General features: G+C 40.0%; 1 protein-coding gene across 14 annotated transcripts in view; it reads left to right on the top strand.

Annotated features, from left to right (window-relative positions):
- Positions 1-16,754, top strand: part of ATXN1 (ataxin 1) — a 451,903-nt gene that overhangs the window by 200,138 nt on the left and 235,011 nt on the right. For all 14 annotated transcript variants that reach the window (XM_081518164.1, XM_081518155.1, XM_081518162.1 and 11 more), the window contains one exon: positions 4,987-5,115. The gene's annotated coding sequence lies outside the window, so the exon portion shown is untranslated. The remainder of the gene's footprint in view (positions 1-4,986; positions 5,116-16,754) is intronic.

Below are 16,754 nucleotides of genomic sequence, written 5' to 3' on the forward strand. Positions count from 1 at the left end.
CATTTAAGTAAATGTAGGTAGTTTAATATCCTACTGGTAAAACAGTTAGGAACTTAGCGTTTAAGTAAATATAGGTAGGTTAGTGTTTAGATAAACTTACATAAATTAGAGTTTGGGGTTAACAGATACACATTCCTATATATAAAATAGATAATAAAGATCTACTGTATAGCAATGGGAGCTATATCCATTATTGTGTAATAATCAATGATGGAAAAGAATCTGAAAAAGATATGTCTATGTATGTGTGTAAATGAATCACTTTGTTGTACATCTGAAACTAACACAACATTGTAAATCCACTGTATTTCAATAAAAAAGGAAGCTAGCATTTTTATAACATTTCCCGTCTGTAACTCTATTACTTCTCAGAAGATGGGTAAGCCCCAATTAGAAATATGACTTGCTTTGAGTTTTATTATTTATCATGGAGATAAAAATGAATTGAGAATAGAAATCTCAAAATACAATGATAATACTTTATATTTCAGTAGCACACAGTATATATAGAATAGTATTTATTATTTAAATTCAGCCAGTATGCAACAGAAAGAGCAATATAAGACTAAATTATAAGTTTGCCTTGTAGAATAAACTATTACCAGTACATTCTGCTCAACTGTGTACTGGTAGCATTTGTAAATAGTTCATTCTTACATTATTTTTCCCTCCCAAAAAAAAACAGTTGCAAAATTTTCTTGCTTCTTTTCCCTTCTTTGCATAATCTGTTAAATTTTAGCAATTCTAAACCAGAATAGCACCAACATTTATGGTGTATTCATTAGACAAATACATAATATTTATAAAGTCTGTTTAGTAATTAAAAGAAATAAATGAATATGTATCACTTTCTTGTTTTTTTTTAGCAAAAGAAATAATTCACAGTAAGTGTTGCTGATTATTTCAGCTAAATATTTATAGTACTTGAATGATAATATTTGTTGTTTCTGTCATTTAGATTTTGTAGATAACTTCTGGACAGACATACTTCTTTTCTGTTGAAGTGTCTGCACCTCTGCACATACATTACAGATTACTGAAACAATGCTGGCCCTTCAGCTGCAGACAGTAAAACTCTCCTTTATCCTTAGTTTACTGAGGGCCTCTCTGATAATCTCTCTATGACCTTATGGAGATGCTAATGCTAATTAATGTTTTAATAGAAAAAAATGTTAGCAAGTAAAACTGTTAAATTTGAAGCATGAATTATAAATTAAACTTGGTTGCCCTAATGATAATGTCCATAAAGTGCTTCCAGTAGCTGCTGCTTAGTCACTTCAGTCATGTCCGACTCTATGGAATGTAGCCTGCCAGGTTCCTCTGTCCGTGGGATTTTCCAAGCAAGATTACTGGAGTGAGTTGCCATTTCCTTCTCTCTCTGTATATATAAAATGTATGATAATATTTTAAATGTATAACTCTGGAGCTTTACACACACACACACATATATATATATATAATTTTTACTTACACATATTTTTCCCAACTACTATGTGAGTGTTTTTATGTCCATTTTACAGATGAATTTGTAACCATTATGCATCACAACATATAATAATAATTTAAATATACTGTATCAATGTTGCTACGCTGCTAAGTCGCTTCAGTCGTGTCCGACTCTGTGCAACCCCATAGACGGCAGCCCACCAGGCTCCCCCATCCCTGGGATTCTCCAGGCAAGAATACTGGAGTGGGTTGCCATTTCCTTCTCCAGTGCGTGAAAGGGAAAAGTGAAAGTGAAGTTGCTCAGTCGTGTCCGACTCCTAGCGACCCCATGGACTGTAGCCTACCAGGCTCCTCCATCCATGGGATTTTCCAGGCAAGAGTACTGGAGTGGGGTGCCGTTGCCTTCTCCAAATACACTATATCAGTAGTGTATTTAAAATATGCAAGTCTGCAGCTTCACACATATTTCATATATATGTATATATATATATGTGCATATATATATATATATGTGCATATATATATATATATATATATATATGGAGCTTCCAGGTGGCCCTAGTGGTAAAGGACCCTCCTACCAATGCAAGAGACATAAGAGACTGGGTCGGGAAGATCCCCTGAAGGAGGGCATGGCAACCTACTCCAGTATTCTTGCTTGGAGAATCTCATGGACAGAGGAGCCTGGCAGGTTATAGTCCATAGAGTTGCAAAGAGTCAGATATGACTGAACACACACACACACACACACACACATTTTCTTTTGTTCATTCAACAGATACTTATTTATTGAATATCTATGTGCCAGGCTGCTGTGCTGAACTCATGGGGAGAGTGGAACGAGGCAGTACCTACCCGCTCTTGCCTTCAAGGGACTCAACAGTGTCCTGGAAGTGATGAACTTGCCTAAGACACAAGTACAAGAAAATATGATAATTGCTTTAACAGGAGTAGGTACAAGGTGTTATTGGGCATGAATTTGAGCAAACTCTGGGAAACAGTGGAGGACATAGGATTCAGCAGATTTTCAGTAAATGCCTATAATGTACGCAGCATTGTGTTGAAATAGGATAAAAGCATGGGCAAGAACTTACACAGTTGTGCCTTCCTGGAACTTATTAATTGGTGAGGGAAACAAGCATTCATCAATGAATTTAACAACTTGCTAAATTAGTAAAAATTAATCTCAGTAATTAATTTAATTAAAATTAATTTAAAAAAATTAATTAAAAAGTAAAATTACAAATGTGATCAGTATAACCAAGGAGAGAGTGATTCTGTAAAGTAGGTAGTAAGGGCTACTGGTACTGATCCCTGATGCTGGGAAAGATTGAAGGCAAAAGGAGAAGGGGGCAGCAGAGGATGAGATGGTTAGATGGCATCACCAACTCAATGGACAGGAGTCTGAGCAAATTCTGGGAGATGGTGGAGAATAAAGGAGCCTGGTGTGCTGCAGTGCCTGGGGTCTCAAAGAGTCGGGACGACTTAGGAACTGAGTGACAACAACAAGAGGGTAGTGAGCTGGCCGAGGAGGTGAGGAAAGGGACCCCTGAGGAGAAAAGGACTGAGCCAAAGGAGGGAAGAGTACAAGTTATTTGGTGAAGAATATGCGTGATTTGAGGGGAAGTCTCAGCAAGGAAGAGGACGTGTGCAAAGACCCTGAGGTCTAGGAGAGCAAGGTACTTCCCAGGAATTAAAAGTAAGCCAGGAAAGCTGCATGCAGGCTGGAAAATAATGCAAGGGCTGGACCACCCTGGGCCCTGGGGGCCAAGGTCAGAATCCAACCTCAGTAGAAAGACATTGCCATGCTTTAGGCAGGCTCTGAGGATGGGCTGTAGGGTGGCGGGCTGGGAGCAGGGAGACCACTTGGGAAGCCAGCAGAATAGGCCAGATGAATCGTGATGGTGGGCAGCCTGGAGCAGAGGTGGTGGTCAAGAGAGAAGGGGAGGGTGGCAGATTTGATAACTGGATGGTTGGATATGGGGTATAGTTTGAAAAAGGAAGATGTTAAGGTTCTGCTGGTACCGTTGTTAGGGAAACACAGGAGAGGGCAGAATCCGCTCTGCTTGGATCTCCAGAAAATGTCAGGGAAGAACGAGGAAGTCATCAAAAGGGATTGAGATTGGAGGTTGACCTTGAAGAATGAGTAGGCATTTTCTAGTTGGCAAAAGGGGAAAGGTATGATAATCAGAGAGCAGGGCATGTGCAAAGGCACAGGGGCATAACCAGAATAGCACAAGCAAGTAACTGCAAACGTTCATAGGTACAAAAGGGAAATTAATATGTGACCTGTAAATAACTATGTTGGTTTCTTGATACACTCATCTCTATTTTGTGCAGTCATCGTAAGACCTATAGTAGGTAGACTTTGTAAATAAGTTAAAATGTTTAAATGTTTTTTTATTCCATAGGCATAATATATAGAAATTCCTGTCTGTACTTCCATATTTTAAATGAGGAATTCATATATGGCTCTTGATTTTATTATCTGCCTTCTTTCTAATAAAATTTAGTCATGTAGTCATTTGGGTAGGATTTAGATTTTAGGTTTTTCCTTCGAGTTTTGGCATCTGGATTTGGGATTAATTGACATTTTAAATTTATTGAAATAACTATGAATTTACTCCTGATGTAAATAGGAACATGTTGATTTCAATTTCGTTTGGAAACTAAAATGAAAGGACAATCCAATCCAAAAAGAGTTAGTAATGCTAAAACTTAGGTGACATATCAACTCTGGGGAAAAATAAGGTGATGTTGAATTAATACTTGACGGTTTATAATAAGTACAAGAGTGTTGATAGTCAGATCAGTTTTGGAGAAATCTGTAGCACCGAAATTATGAGCATGGCTTGTGTGAAAGATAGTGGCTTAAAATACTGCCTTTAACATCTGTTAGCCATACAAATGCCCAGTTTTCTTGTCAATAACAGGTAATAATGATTTTTCACTACTTCACAGGGTGTGGTGGAGTGGGGTGCCAGGAATATAGTCAGTGTTCAATAAATGTCCATGATGACTTTGATGATCACTGATTCCAGGCTTCACCTGAGTCATCGACAGAGAGGCACTGTTCAGTTTTTTGAAAGTGAAAGTCAGGCTGCTATGTAAATATATGTATCGAACTTGCTTAACTCTGTGGTTAGAAAAAAAAATCTCAGAGAGCATCAGATTCAGTAATGTTTATGACATTTTCTGCAGAAGAATTGTTTCTCATTTCTCTGAAGTTTTGAGATCAATAGGCGGAGAACGAGGGGAAGGAAAAGAGTATTTTGATGGTGTTGTTCCTAAGGTCAGGAGATGAGGTGGGAAGCAATCCCTCAGCAGAACCCTCTCAACCTCAGAGATGAGGACCTGCCATGGATCTGCTTGCTGAGTTTTTGGCATTCTGAATTAAGAAGTGTGTGTGTGTGTGTGTGAAAGAGAGAGGGAGAGAGAGATTATGCAAATATGTTTCTCTTTTCTGAGAATTCAGCTCATGTGAATGAAGACCACAGAAAACGGCCTAACTCAGTGGGAATGTTGTTTTTATAATTACAGGTCTAGGCTTTTCACATTGACTTTCTCTACTGCCTCCCCTTCTGCTCAAGCAAAATCTGTCTGAGAAGATCTGATGGGAAGGAACTGACTGCTTAGGATTCTCCGTTGTGATGAAAGCACATGGTACAGGTAAATACTCTGACATCTTTAACCAAAAATAGCTCTCATTTAATTGTAAAAGATCCAAGGTAGTCGTGGGGATGTTTACATACCTATTCCCGTGCACACTCACACGCAAAACAAACATACGTCTGTAGATTCATGTTTTCTCCACCTCTGTATTCTTTCCATCTCTTTATAAAAATGGAACTATTGCTTTTTTATGAGAAAGAAATTAACTTCTGCTTATTTTGAAATCATCGACTAGGATGATAACCAGGCATTAATAAGAAAGGGAATAACTGGCAATTGTGTTTAAAAATTCAACTATAGAGACCGTCTCCCGTCAGATGGTCTAAGGGAGCAATGCAATATATGCTGTTATATAATCTTTTTGTTCTTCTTCACAGTGCAGTGATGCACATCTTTTCATAGTAAGTTATTTATCTACAATGTGATTTTAGTGATTATATAGTATACCATTGAATATGTATCCTAAAGTAATTTAATTGATCCCCTCTAGTTGGACATTTAAGTTATTTCTGGTTGTTTTTTTTTTTTGGCCTTTATGCTACCAAGAATGTTCTTATGGCTTTATGTTAGTTGCCGTTATTGATGGTTTCCTTGGGACAGTTCCTTAGCAGTAAATTTCTGAATTTAAGCGTTTTCAAGTTTTAAGACTCTTGACACTTGTTGCCAAATTACTTTCCAATAAAGTCATACCAGTTTATATTTCCAGAGGTGCAGTGTAGGAGAGACCTACTTCCATAAAATTTTGCCAGTGCCCAGAATTTTGAAAAAAGGAAGAATATTTGCCAGTTAATTATGAGAACTGGTGTCTTTCCATGTGTTGCGTTATTTTGGGGGGGGGGGTGAGGCAACACATTATTTGTAAATCAAACCATTTTGAAGGACCTTTCCTCTATAGATAGTAGCATGCTTGAAATTTAACCAATAGTTGACATTTGAGAAATAAGACTAAATCAAGAAGCATGAAATCATTTGAGTCCTATTCCAAAAGAGTAATGCTATGAGAAAGTGATGAAAGTAAAAAACAAAAAGCAAAGGATGACAGTAACCCTGGTGTAATCCCATTCCTGTAAAATTGGGTTTTTTCCTTCTTCCTCTCTTGTCTCATCCTCCTCTGGGATGCAGAAAGGGTATAGTATATTTCCCAATGGTCTTAATTAGAATTCGTGGAGTAATCCTAGTTCTGGAGAGACCAGGGGACTGAAGTCTTCACGTCAGACTGCCATTTCCCACCAAGCTCTGAAGTTTCAGAACTGCTACAACACCTGGCCAGTGGGTCCCTGGAGCAGCTCTTGTGTGAGAGCAGAGGCTCTCACACCCTCCCCCTCCCTGGGCTGCCTTGCTCCTGAGATACAGCCAGGACCTTGGGTCAGGCCGCCTTTCTGGCCTCTTGGAGCTGCACCAAATCTCCAACCATTCAGCTCCGCATATGCAAGCTGCCATGCTAGGCTCATCTTACTCCCTCAGTGGTATTAAATAAGCTTCCTTTCACTTAAAAAAAAATGCAAGAGAAGGTAGAATCAGAGTCCTTCTTAGGAAGGAAGAAGGTCTTAGGAAATGTATACTTCTTAGGAAATATATACTTTATCCTTCATAAGCGCACAAGAGAAAACTGTGGAGGTGCGAGTCCCTCAGCCCCTGAGCCACATCACAAGGCTGAAACGTAGAAGGGAAAAAGAGGCAGAGTGAGATTTGGCATTAAGGAGACAAACCCACGGCGACTGGTCTGGCTTCAGGAAAGCTAATGCTTTTCGCCGGAGATTCCGCAAGTCCTGTGTATGTGCATTTGTTTTGGCCCGGGTTTCCAGTCTCATTTGCGCAGCTCTGTATTTTTCAGTAAAGAGAGGAACATCTGAATTCCTAATTAAGACAGTTTAGCTTAAGAACTCCTCTTTAGTGGGCCATAAATTATTCTCCTCCAAATGATTATGAGGACGCCTAAGAAAACGAAACTTGTATTTATGCACGTACATATGTTATTCCAACAAAATTAATAAGTTCGTAAAGGGAGAGGGGACAACGTATATAGGTCGGGAAAGGAGTGCATTGTGTTCTGCCAGACTCCAGTGAGCGGAGGTAGCACGGCCATGCATCTCGGCAGCAAGGACGTGGTAAATCTGCCATATGGGAGGTTTGGTATTTGGATAGCATTCAATTCCTCCCCAATTACAGAAGCAACAGGGACTCAGACAGAGAGGAAGAAAGGATGCTCTTGCTGTGCCTTGCTGGCTGATGTGCAGAAATGCAGACACGTTGATTATTAGGGGCTTACGGATGAATTTATCTAGGGAGACAGAAGAGTGGGAATATTTAACCACATTTCACAGCAGCTTGGGTTGCCTCCATAACCAAACCATTTTTGCAGTCACGTGAGACACTTCCCTGCAAGGCCAGGCCAAATCATTGATGAAAACTCAATGCACAGAGTCCCATAGGGCCTTTGGGGATGCCTTCAGACTTTGCCAGTGCAAAGCGAGAGTGCAAGTTTTGAATTAAAAGAAATTTGAGATGATGTCTTTCAATCCTGGTCTCATTTAGTCATTCATCCCTCATGTATTCATTCAAATACCTCTCTGGTGGCTACTGGGTGCTGGCACTAGTGGGAAAGAACCTGCCTGCCAATGCAGGAGATGCAAGAGAAGCGGGTTCCATCCTTGGGTTGGGAAGATCCCCTGGAGGAGGAAATGGCACCTCACTAAAATATTCCTGCCTGGAAATCTCCATGGGCAGAGGAGCCTGGTGGGCCACAGCCCGTGGGGCCACAAAGAGTCGGACCCGACTGAGCAAACGCATGCACACACACACAGGTACTAGCAGAGTTCTAAGCAGTGGAGATGTGGAATGGAAGAAGCTGGGCACGGGGCCTGCCCTGATGGAGCTTACATTTCTAAGTGAGATACTGTTGATGGCATCTGAACCTGGTTTGGGTGAAGAGGGGAGATGATGTAGACCATTCAAAAAGGAGGCTTGGACCAGGGGCTAGTTGCTAATACCAATGAAATAACTTCTTCCAAAGGAGAATCATATAAGAGTTCTTTGGATTTCATCTTCAAAAGTAGCCAAAGAATTCAAGTGACAGGTTATGCCAGAAAACCTTTTGCAGTTAGTAAAGTTAGGGTATAACTGAGAATATTGGGAATACCACACATATAGTTTAGGTGATGTTGGTATAGTGGGGAGGCAGTGGTGATTGTAAAATGAAAGTAATTAACAGGTGCACACTCTGTTGGGGCAACAGGTGTTCAACCTAGAAAAATGTTTCTTAATGGATTTCTTATGACATCACTGTGTCTTGGGTTTAACTTTGAAAAAAATTAAAAAATTGAAAAAATAAAAGGTTTAGAGTGCATCTGAAATGAGAGACGGGAGAAACCAGTGGAGAAAGACCTGTTGATCTGGAAGGCAGAGGCAGAAAGAGCCAGAGGATAGGGACCAGCAGTGAGGCTGTGACTACTGATGGCAGGACCAGATTGGGAAATAAGAGAGAAGACAAGTGTCAAACTTGGCATGGATGCGCAATTGTCAGGGTCTGTAAAAATCTTGCAGCCACTGATCTCTGTTTTAGTTCAGTTCAGTTGCTCAGTCGTGTCTGACTCTTTGCGACCCCATAGACTGCAGCACACCAGGCTTCCGTGTCCATCACCAACTCCCGGAGCTTACTCAAACTCATGTCCATCGAGTTGGTGATGCCATCCAACCATCTCATCCTCTGTCATCCCCTTCTCCTCCTGTCTTCAATCTTTCCCAGCATCAGGGTCTTTTTCAGAGTCAGTTCTTGGCATCAGGTGGCCAAAGTATTGGAGTTTCAGCTTCAACATCAGTCCTTCCAATGAATATTCAGGACTGATTTCCTTTAGGATTCCCTTAGGATTGCAGTCCAAGGGACTCTCAAGGGTCTTCTCCAACACCACAGTTCAGAAACATCAATTCTTCAGCGCTCAGCTTTCTTTGTAGTCCAACTCTTACACCCATACATGACTACTGGAAAAACCATAGCTTTAACTAGATTGACTTTTGTTGGCAAAAAGTCTCTCAGTTTAGGTAACAGAAATAGTTGTTGTTGTTGTTTAGTCACCCAGTCGTGTCTGACTCTTTGCAACTCCATGGACTGTAGCACGCCAGGCCTCCCTGTCCCTCACCATCTCCTGGAGTTTGCCCAAGTTCATGTTCATTACATCAGTGATGCCGTCCACCCATCTCATCCTCTGATGCCCTCTTCTCCTTCTGCCCTCTATCTTTCCAAGCATCAGGGACTTTTCCAATGAGTCATCTGTTTATATCAGGTGACCAAAATACTGGAGCTTCAGCATCAGTCCTTCCAGTGAATATTCAGGGTTTATCGCCCTTAAAATTGATTGATTTGATCTCCTTGCTGTCCAAGGGATTTTCAGGAGTCTTCTCCAGCACCACAGTTCAAAGGCATCAAGTTCTTTGATGTGTTTCTGCCTTCTTTATGGTCCAGCTCTTATAACTGTATGTGACCACTGGGAAGACCATAGCCTTGATTATATGGACCTTTGTCTGCAGAGTAATGTCTCTCCTTTTCAACACACTGTTTAGGTTTGTCCTTGCTGTAGAAGTAATGCACACTGTCAATAACCTGTATTTTAACAAATGGTGAAATGGGTACGTTTTACTCTATGACTATATAAACACGGTAGACAGAAGAGTGGGTGGCTCACAGTGGAGGGTGGTATTGTCTTTTTTTCAACTGTCACTCAAAGAAAGAACTGAGGTGACGGCGTCCCCAGAACACATTGACCTTACTCTAACTTTGACTAATTACTTCCCTGTTCTTACCTTATCCACCATCCTTAGAGAGTGAGACAAATGATATAATTAATTTTCCCTTCTGTGGGCAAGAGCCATTAATTTTAGTTAACTTTACACAGGTTTAAGTTTTGCATCAAAAGAGCCTCCATTGTCACCTCTTGACCTCTTTGATTTTTTTGGTACCCTTCCCCTCTGCTTGTTTGTGGGATTGTGGTTCTTCTTACCTTCCTCCCTCCATTCCTGGATGCTTTTAGTGGTCTCTTAAATAATAAAATCCACTCAGATTTATTTTATCTCCTTTGACCTTCAACATGGTTTTAATAAAGGCTACATTTTTGACTTTGGATTTACTATCATTGAGGGACGCGTTTTCTCTGTATTCTTCCTTCCTAGTCACCTTATTCTGGTGCTCAAACTTCTATCATATATTTGACTCAAATACTTTTGCTTTCTTTGGCAAGCCCAGTTCATTTAGTTAAGTTGTCCATCCCATCCCCTAACCCAACCCACCCAGACCCCCAACACACACACTGGGATTTGTAATGCCATTTCCATGGTTAAGAAAACCCTATGGATATTTATTAAATCTTTAAAATAGAGATCTTCTCCTAAATTATCTTTTAGAATAAATATGTTCTTCCTTTCTCTCTACTAGTTTCTTCCATTTGAAGGTAGTCTCCATAACTCAGAGCCAGTTTGGGGAAAGGTATTATTTTGAGACAGCCTTTCCCAATGGCTCAGTGGTAAAGAATCCCCCTGCCAGTGCAGGAGATGCCAGTTTGATCCCTGAGTTGAGAAGATCTCCTGGAGAAGGAACCTGCTCCAATATTCTTACCTGGGAAATCCCATGGACAGAGGAGCCAGACAGGGGTCACAAAAAGTTGGACACAACTTAGCAACTAAACAACAAAAAATTACTTTGAGATGCTTAATGATATTTTTCATGGCAAAACAAAAATCATAGAGACAAAGACTCCAGGGTACATAGTGTTTTATATGTAGGCATAGCTTTTCAAAACTATTTTGGAGTGTATTCGAGTATCTAAAATAATTTACCAGACTTCTGTATAAAGCATTTTATTCTTTGAAGAGTCTCATAAATAATATAATTTACTGTGTCAGTGTGCAAGCATTCACATAGCTCTTTTACCTTTCCTGAAATGAGGTAGAATATTTTGTCATATGACAGTGAAACCCATGAGAAAATGTTTGATACCAAAGCCTACCTTTTTTTTTTTTTTTTTTTTGCTTTTCATGTTGGGATGCTAAAGTAGAATGCTGCAGAAATTTCTTCCCTTCTAATACACTAACACTGCTCTCATTGTTGGCAAACTGTACTATCCGAAGTGTGAGTGATGACTAAATGTAAAAATATCAAAGTGTCAGTATTCAGTGGTACTTTTTGAATTACTCTCTTTTTTCTCCTTGGAGTTTATCAGATGAGATGAAGCATTTAAATATGTTTTCTAAATTCTAGACTATTACCTACTATAGTCTTTGGTGTTAGAGTATGTAGAGGTGGAAAGTGAAAGATGAAAGTGAAAGTCCTTCAGTTGTGTCTGACTCATGGACTATGCAGTCCATGGAATTCTCCAGGCCGGAATACTGGAGAGGGTAGCCTTTCCCTTCTCCAGGGGATCTTCCCAACCTAGGGATCGAATCTAGGTCTCCCTCAGTGCAGGCGGATTCTTTACCAGCTGAGCCACAAGGGAAGCCCTTAGAGATGGAAGGGAACATGAAAATCATTTAGACCCCTTCTCCCTCTAACTCAGGACCCCCTCAAAACTCATTAGTGCCTTCATTTCACCAAGGTTCAAATACCGAGTCATTGATTGTTCATTGATTGTTAAAAGAACCATTATCATTATAAGACTTAGAAATATGCAGTATACAGACATTCTTGGGAATAATGTACTTTCTTGAGTTAGCAAGAAACGGAAGACTCATGCCTCTAGAGGCCAAGCGGTATCAAGAAGGATTATGATTATCTCTTTAGATTAAATGAGAACTACATCAGTGATATTTTTTTAGATTTTTACTGTCTGAATAAAATTTGGGAAGGTTGTTTCTAGGACTTGGCAATTTATTCTGCCTCCTGTTTTCTCTTTGGGAGTACTCTTTCTTCTTTCTCATTTTTCTTTTCTTTAAAGTGAGGACAACAGATCACTGTGAGGATTATATACATATAAACTTTTAGAACGTTTTCTGTCCTGGTGCCTGGTTAAAGCATCTGCTACTGCTAATTCTACTCTGTGGTTTCTCCCTGCTATTTCACACTCTTGTTTGTTTTTTTTTTTTCTGCTAGAGATTTTTCTTGAGTAGCTAAATTAAATAAATATAACCAAACAAAACAAGCAACTGAGTGCTAATATCATATGCTTTATAAGCTTGGCGGGGGGGCGGGGGGTGGCGGGGATGTTTAGTTCCCCTGGCAGAGATGTGAGCCTCTGAGTGCATCTATGGCTGAACTCAAGTTCAAGTGGAACGCCCTGGGTCTGGGTATCAGGGGAGCTTTGAACAAAGTACTCGCTTTGTGCCTCCAAGTTTTCTCTGAAATATCTGTTTCATGAGTGGGCTACTCTCTGAGGCTTCTTCCACTTCTGAACAAGATCGTCAGCTGACATCCTTGATGCTTTAAGGCTTTGAAGTCCCCGTAGAAAAGAACCTGTGAAAAGCCCCAGTCACCGCTTCTGTTCTCTCCGCGCGTTTGTTGTATATGTGTTGAGTGTTTTCTGGTTTTTCTCCTCCTTCATGTTCAGGTGGAGCTAAAGAATGACCTGCTCCTCCAGTGTGGCGATGGTGAAACAGAAAAAAGCCAAACAAATCACTGCTTTAGTGCATCAAGGCAACCCCCTCCAGATGCCGAACCTCTTAAACGGGTATTCAGATGGCACAGGACGAGCACGTCGCTTGCCACTGAAATACAGCCATCTCTGGAGTGGAATTTGGCAGCTGTGTAACAGTCGAGCTGCAGCACTTATATGACAGTTTGGGGAAAGGAGGGAGACAGAAATAGCAGATTCCAAAATAATCCAATTAAAAGAGCCGGGGGGGGGAAAGCGGAGTTGGGCAACAGGAAGGGAGGATGGGATGCCCCGGAGGTGGATTATCTCTGTAGGTTAGAAAGGATAGACTTCAGGTCCAGAAGCTCCTTGGTGGCCACACTCAGTAATCTCCTCCACCCGCAGGAGAGGGGGCTTGTCTGCTAGGCCACTGGGCTATAATCTTGTGATTTTTCTCTCTCTGTTCCCAGTGGTCTAATTATTAGGCTGTGTTGGCACTTAAATAGATCTGTCTTTTAGAGCCACCTCCTCCTTTTGCCCCCTGCATAGGATAATATCATGGTGCAGTATTTATGATACCAGAATGTACCACGCTGAACAGTTGTTATATTAAAGCACCTTTTAAATGGCTCGGGCAAAATGATCTTGCAGATCAGAAAGGACAGCCCCCTCCCCCTCCAAAAAAGAAAGGACAACCCTTCTATTTAATTCAAAGATCTTTGCAGTAACAGTGACTGGGAAGAAGATTCAACAAATGGGCCTGGTAGACGAATGCAGTTGGATGAAAATGGCAACTTCTTCAGATTTTCTAGGAGTTCAAGTTACCATCGTGATTAGAATAAGATCATGCAAGTCATAGTAAAATTGATAAAATTGAAAAAACACTCAACATTGTGCACAACAACAATTTTTTTAAAGCCCGGAGGAAAGAATTGTCAACATAGAAATAATCAGATCATCAGTTCATAGGACATCAGATCTCTCAAGAGGGAAATTCCAGGGAATAAAGGAAGCAGATATTAAAGGAACCAGGGCATTTTAATCTAACCAGAGAAGAGAGAACTTTTAAAAATATATATATAGGGAAATTTAAAAATATGCAGTTTCATTTAGAAGCACATAAAAATCTAAGTTTTTTTCTTTAATCTATGAAACAGAGATAATTATATCTAACAGGTATGCTGTGATCAAGTGTGGGAATGCTTAAAAACTGTATGGTGAGTTGTAAAGCTCTCTGCATATGTTATTTTGTAAATTTGCGGCATTCTTATGGAGAAGCTGTTAGAGTAATCCCCTGTGTATGCAAGAATAACTTAGAGGACCAACCGCTTGGAGGAAAATTCTATTGTGAATAATTTAAAAATATACGTGAATTTTTTTTCAGCCCCTCATTTTTCTGGCCCAGAAATTCTTCTACATTTATGGTATTTTTCTAAAAATTTTCCAGCTAGCTCTGTTAACAGAGTTGTCCACTCTCTGTTGAGCTAGAAACCACATGATTTTATAGTAAATATTGCCTCTGAGTAAACTTTGAATAACAGACTAAAAAAAAGAAAAAGAATGTTGTCTTGTGTTATTTAATAATCCTCATTTCAGGAGGTTTGGGCAGAACTAGGAGGGGGTCTGTGAGAGGCACAAGAGTCAAATAAGTAGGGTGCTAAGTGATGAAGACATTGCCACGGAAAAGGTGAAGCACAGTACATTTCTCCACGGTGTGGGCTGGCATGCTGAAATTCCCTTTATGCAGCAGCCCATCTGTCTCATTAGCTTCTGTGTATCTTAATCACAGACTCCATGAAGTGTCTGCTGTCTACTTGGCTCTTTTAAAGCATTTTATCTTAATCTGCTACTAAAGTTAATGAAAGAAAATCAACTGGATTAGATGCTGTTTGTGTGTATTCCCGTGCAAGTTGGGGTGTGGAACAAGCTCTATTTATAAGTGAATACTACCATAGGGGCCAGTCCGTATGCATATGAGTGTATTTGTATATTGCACTCATGTACATGTGTGCATTTGTGTGGATATCCACAGACACGGCACATAGGTGCATCTGCTCTATACACCCTGCCGTGGAAAAGACACATTGACATAATTAGAAAGGATGATACCAAATAGTGAAAGTAGAATCCCTTTTAGCAGACGTTACTGTTAGAATTAAAGTGCTTGATACAACATTGTGTGTGCAGGAGAGTTTGCTTATTCATCCTTTAGAACAATAGTAGGAGTTAAATATTAACAGATTTAAGTGTCAATAAGGGTCTAAAAATAAGCATTCCCATTGTGTGCAGGTCTTGCAATACAAACGTGTCTGTCTGCTTGCTTGGAATTCAAAATGCTTTGGATAAAGAATGTTGCAGAGTGCAATTTGTGGCAGAAAATGTGCCCCGGTTGTTTGTTTATTATTCCTGAGAATGTTTGCCGGACTGAACTATCACATGTAGAAAAGAACAGCTTTGTTTGGAAAATGCAGTAGGAGCAGTGGAAGAAAATTGAATTAAGTAAAGAAACTTAGGGAGATCGTCTTTGATTGATGATGCTTCTTATTTGCTCTTCATTATTCCCCGTGACGGAATAAAAACTATGAAATTGGATTTGAAAACTGGATTGAGACAAATGGCTTCTCAAAATTTTTTTTTTTTACCTTAACTGTTTGCAATTTTTTTAGTAAAGCACAGAGTCACTATATAAAGAGTCTATGTTTACTACATTAGATCTTCCTAAACAGTGTGTCCTTAAGGTTTGATTTTAGGAATTAGTTTAGAAGATGCAGAGGCAGAATGTATCTGGTAACTGTGTGATGGTATTTGTCTCTATTTATTTCATATACCTACTATTTTTATAGAGTGAGCAGTGGAGTAAAAGGGAGGACAAAACACTGTTTTTCTTAAGCAAGTCTTTCCTGCCTACCTGTCACCCTACATTTTCTTCTCCAGGTAAAATTTACAGTCTTACCATTTGACCTATCACTATACAGGTTTCCCCCACTATCCGAAAGTAGAGAGTGCCTGTGAAAAATCTTATGTAAGCTGAAATAGCTTTAAAGTGAAGAAGCTATTACCTTAGGACACATCTTGCTAACGGTTGCACAAAATAAATGGAGGGAAAGCACAGATGCTCACAGATGCAGTTCAAATCTCTGGAGTCGGGATGCTAAGGTGCTGACTGTAGTTCCCAGGAAGGAGCTTGGCAGTGCCGCTCTTTTGCTGGGGGTGTTAACTGCTGCTGCAAAACCAGTGTTGAAACTGTGTTCACTTTTCACCTGTGTTCGTGAAAGCCAAAATCCTCTTCGGATTTCTTTCCACTAGCAAAAATAGGTGCTAATATAGGCCTTTTGTAAAAAGGAAGTATCATGAAGTGAACTTTTGAAAAGTGGGCGATACTCGTATTCTCCAAATATTTTTATCAGAGATGTATAGACATTCACATGAATTTCTGCTTGAAAAAAGGAACTGTTTTATTTGCTGTCCCTCTAGCACCTAAGCCAAGGCCCTAAACATAATTTGTTTAATGAATGAATGAATGACTCAATTGATGTATCAAACACCTACTTTTCAAAAGTGTCAGGATTCTTTAAAGATATGGAAGGACTGAGGAATGGCCACAGATTGGAAGAGAGCCACAGCAACTAAATGTAAGGTGAAACCTGAGACTGGATCCTGAAGCAGAGGAAAGGTGTTGGTGGAAAAACTGGTGGCATCTTAATACAGTCTATAGTTTAGTTAGCAGTACTGTGTGTGTGCTCCATTGCCCAGTTGGGTCTCTTTGCAGCCCCATGGACTGTAGTCTACCAGGCTTCTCTGTGCATGGGATTATAGACCAAGGTTAATTTTCTAGTTTTAATCATTGTTCTTTGGTTATGTGAGATGTTGACTTAAAGAGAAGCTGGGTGATTGGTGCAAGGGAACGCTCCTGTTTTGGCAGCTTTCTGTGTATCTTGTTGTTGTTTTTCAGTTGCTAAGTCATGTCTGATTCTATGCAACCCCATGAACTGCAGCACCCCAGGCTTCGTTGTCCTTCACTGTCTCTCAGAGTGTGCTCGAACTCATGTCCATTGAGTCAATGATGCCATCCAATCATCTCAT

This window comes from Giraffa tippelskirchi, chromosome 8, assembly GCF_054371585.1.
Source record: "Giraffa tippelskirchi isolate mGirTip1 chromosome 8, T2T-mGirTip1v1.2.pri, whole genome shotgun sequence".
NCBI classification, from domain to species: domain Eukaryota; kingdom Metazoa; phylum Chordata; class Mammalia; order Artiodactyla; family Giraffidae; genus Giraffa; species Giraffa tippelskirchi.